This window comes from Orycteropus afer, unplaced genomic scaffold (assembly GCF_000298275.1).
Source record: "Orycteropus afer afer isolate SDZICR_OR568_19922 unplaced genomic scaffold, OryAfe1.0 scaffold00095, whole genome shotgun sequence".
NCBI lineage: Eukaryota > Metazoa > Chordata > Mammalia > Tubulidentata > Orycteropodidae > Orycteropus > Orycteropus afer.
In genome coordinates this window covers 9,034,326-9,038,816 of record NW_006921682.1, presented here as the reverse complement: position 1 = coordinate 9,038,816, position 4,491 = coordinate 9,034,326, and the positions used below count along the sequence as shown (strand labels likewise).

The 4,491-nt window shown below is 39.4% G+C and overlaps 1 pseudogene; it reads right to left on the bottom strand.

The window, feature by feature from the left end:
- Nucleotides 1–433: 433 nt before the first annotated feature.
- LOC103198535 lies at nucleotides 434–1,723 on the bottom strand (annotated as a pseudogene).
- Between the last annotated feature and the right edge of the window lie 2,768 nt (nucleotides 1,724–4,491).

The following is a 4,491-nucleotide window of genomic DNA, read 5'->3' as shown; positions in this document are numbered from 1 at the left end:
CTTCTCACAAATGGGAATCATCCACTCAGGGACATGAGTTTTCTCTTGGTTAGTTTCCAGGCCATTTGCATATCTTTGCAAGTGAGATAAACCAGAACTTTTCAATCAGTACTATTCATTGGGGTCCCCACATAGATTGTTGTAGTTGACATGATGAGCCTGGTTTAGCTGGGCACATAATTATCTGGTCTAAAATGAGGTTTTGTTGTGGTTTTGAAAAGTTTCATTGGAGTCCAGACTAGGCAAAGAACGTCTATGTAACAAAACACATCACACTATCACTCAAGGACTTTGGAGACAGCAGAGCTCAAGCTAAAAGGTCGCAGAGGTCCATATGATAAGGCTAGAGCTTTCATAGGAATGTCACATGACTTAGTTCCTCTAGGTATAGGCCTTCTAGATTCTGACTTGTATTAGAGCTCTGGACTTGCTTTCAACATTTGGCTGAGGAAATAATGTATACACCTCTCATTAGAAAAATTCCTGCAAGTGCTGCAAAATAACTCCCATAAGCTAAAAACTGAATACTGATTGGCAGGTTGAGCCCTCTTGGATCTACTATAATCACAGTTATAATGGTCTAGATCACCAAGGCAATGAAGGCATTGATTCCAAACACCAGGGCATAGCATTCCACATTTAGATTAACTGCACTCTGAAATACTGCCATGGTAATAAGAAGAATATAACCTGACTTGAATATCAAATAACCAGCATAGCACACCCAGATGTTGGCCATGTAATGCATGAGGAGTAAGACACTTGTGTTGACAACTGAGAAGACCCCTAGTGCCAGTTCTTCCAGAAGTTTCCAGTTGACTTTCGTGTGACCTATGACAAAGGAAACCACATTGTATCAAAAGTTGCAATAGCTTCAACTGTTCCATTATATATGGAAGAATTTTGGGATGTGTCTTGTAATCCCAGTTCAAAATCTGGTTAAAACCTGCTGTGGAAAGAGCCTACCATAGGGACCAGTAAAAGAGAAACTTTGAGCAGTAGTAATCCTTCAAATTTTGGAACCATTGTACACTGTTAAAGCCACATTGTCTGATTCTGGGCTACTTAATTGGCAGACATCCAGATTCCTGGAAATGGTGGATATTTCTTGAGTGGGTTTCTCTCCTTCATAGCCTGGGGCATCACCCTCATGAGGTTCATCTAACACTGCATTTGTGCTGGGTGAGTTCTGCACTTCTTTTCTGGGTTTGGTATGAAAGAACACACTTTTCTTGGGCATTGGAAGAAAAGTGAGAAAAGGAAGGCCAAGGAAACACACACCATGGACATAACATTGAGGTAAAAGAAGGAGATGTTCACCAGTGACACTACAAATTAGGCAAGTACTGAAGCTGCTGTGTAGGCTACAGCATGGTGCTCCTACAGTAGCTTCTCACTTTCTGATAATGCTCTAGGCTGACCATACTGTATTCATAGGCATAGTAGGCTACCTCAGTGATGCGGAGCATCCCATAGAAGAGCTCAACAGCCTCCATAGCCATCAGTCCTTGGTCAAACAAGAGCAGCAGCCAGGTAATTCCTTAAAAGATGGAAGCTAATTCCTTATAAGATGATGACAGGCTGGTTGCAGAAGAAATTGGTCAAGACAAATATGGGGAAAAACAGACACAGGTAAGTCCAAATGGGAAGGATCTTGTTTATGATCTATTTGCTCATCAGGTCCAGACAAATACAGGATGAGGAATGGTTCTGAAGGTCTCATCAGAATAATCAAATTATCAGAGGGTCACAGTGGATAAATCCAGGAATGAGTCAGTTAAGTTCAGAAACAATCCATGGCTGGTCTACTCCTCTGGAAAACCAGGTCACTGTATCCAACTTTTGCTCCTTGATGCCAGTCACGTGGAAGACAATCACAAATCCCTTCTTCTCAGCCAGATTATCTCTCATCCATCTCCTTTAGAACAAAGCTATAGCAAAGCATCTCTGCTCACTACATCACTTACAACCCTGGTCACCATGCCCAGGGACCAGCACCCTCACTTGCCAGGGGATCCAAGATAAATTTTTTTTTTTTTTAAATGACAATATCAATTGTTGGTGAGAATATAAAGTAACTATATGCATTGCTGACAGAAGTTAAAAACTCTTACAGTCACTATGAAACAGTTTGGCAGGGTCTTATATAATTAAACATATTCTTATTATACAACCCAGAAATCCTGCTCTTGGCATTCTTAGGTATTTACCGAAGAGAAATAAAAACATACATCCTACAAAGACTTTATGCATACATTCATAGCAACTTTACTCATACTTAATGCTAAGAACTAAAAACAACTGAAATGTCCATCAACTGTTGTAAAGAGCAATGAACGAAGCATACATTCAACAACATGGATGAAAATTGAAAGTATTATACTAAGTTACATTAATAGTACATAAATAGGGAACTTCAGAAATCAAGTCAGAATCAGAAGAGGATGTAGAATGAGGGATAACACTGCTGATGTCAGACGGATCTTGGTTGAAAGCAAAGAATACCAGAAAGATGTTTATCTGTGTTTTATTGACCATGCAAAGGCATTCCACTGTGTGAATCATAACAAATTATGGACAGCATTTGCAAAGAATGGGAATTCCAGAACACTTGACTGTGCTCATGAGAAACCTGTACACAAACCAAGAGGCAGTCACTCATACAGAAGAAGGGGATACTGCATGGTTTAAAATCAGGCAAGGTGTGCACAAGGTTGTATCCTTTCACCATACTTATTCAATCTGTATGCTGAACAAATAATCTGAGAAACTGAATTATATGAAGAAGAATTCAACATCAGGATTGGAAGAATACTCATTAACAGCCTGACATACACAGATGACACAGCTTTGCTTGCTGAAAGTAGAGAAGACTTGAAGCATTTACTGATGAAGATCAGACTACAGCCTGCAGTATGGATTACACGTCAACATAATGACAACAAAAATCCTCACAACTGGGCCAATAAGCAACATCATGAAAAATGGAGAAAAGATTGAAGGTGTCAAGGATTTCTTTTTACCTGGATCCATAATTAACACTCATGGAAGCAGCAGTCAAGAAACTAGACATTGTCATATTGCACTGGGCAAATCTGCTTCAAAATATCACTGCAAAAAAGTGTTAAAAAGCAAAGATATCACTTTGAAGACTAAGGTGTTTTTGACCCAACTCACTGTCATTTCAATAGCCTCATATGCATGTTAAAGCTGGACAATGAATAAGGAAGACTGAAGAAGAGTTGATGAATTTGAATTATAACATAGGTGAAGAAAATACTGAGTATACTATGAACTGTCAGAAGAATGAACAAATCTTCTTCAAAGAATGGAACTTCCTTAACAAGAATGGCCAGATTTTGTCTCTCATACTTTGATCATGTTATCAGGAGGGACCAGTCCCTGGAGAAGGATATCATGTGTGGTAAAGTAGAAAATCACTGAAAATGGGAAGATCTTCAATGAGATGAATTGATATAGTGACTGCCACAGTGTGCTCAAGCAAAGCAACAATTTTGAGGTTAGAGCAGGACCAGACAGTGTTTCATTCTGTTATGCATAGGGTTGCTGAATTGAAACTGACTTGATGGAACCTAACAACAGCAACATATTAAGTGAAACAAATCAGACAAGTGAAACAAATCAGACACAAAAGACTATATACTGAACTTTGGTCTTTACTATAGGGTGTTCTTATCTATTTCTGAGACATGTCAATGTGATGCCATTTATATATCCTGGAAAAGGCAAAAGTATGGGGAGAGAAAATAGATTGATGGTTGCCAGGACTCAGGGTAGAGAGGAAACATTGACTAAAAGTACAAGAGGGAACTTTTGGGGATATATTCTATATCTTAGGAGCTCTGGTAGCATAGTGCCTAAGGCACTTGACTGCTCACCAGAAGGCTGGCGGTTCAAACCCACCAGCCACTCCTCGGAAGGAAGGTTGGGCAATCCTACTTCCGTAGTGATACTGCCTCGGAAACCCAAGGAGGGGTCGCTATGAGTCAGGGCCGACTCGATGGCAAACAACAACAACAACAACAACATTCTATATCTTGATTGTGGTGATAGTTATACAGGTGTATTCATTAATCAAAACTCATCTACCACACACTTTAAAAGGGTGAATTTTATTATATGTATGCATATTATATCTCAATAAACTTGATATAAAAATTTATTTAAGAAATCATGTCAAGGAATTTTATTAAGCATGGTGGACTGAATAGATGTACTGTCTTTGCTCCCATCTGAAGTCCTATGGAAATGATTATAGATGAGCAATAGAAAAATGTTTTGAAGACTAAAAGTGGATGGGCCATTGGGTAACTGACTGAGCAGAGCAGAGAAAGCTAACATCTAACTGCTGGCAGACAGGGATGCCAATGAAATGGAAACAAGTATTCTTAATAGAACCCTAGGAGGGCTGGAGAACAAGAGAGTTCTGAGAGGAGGAATGAGTGGTTGGGTGGACACAAAGAAGAGTGG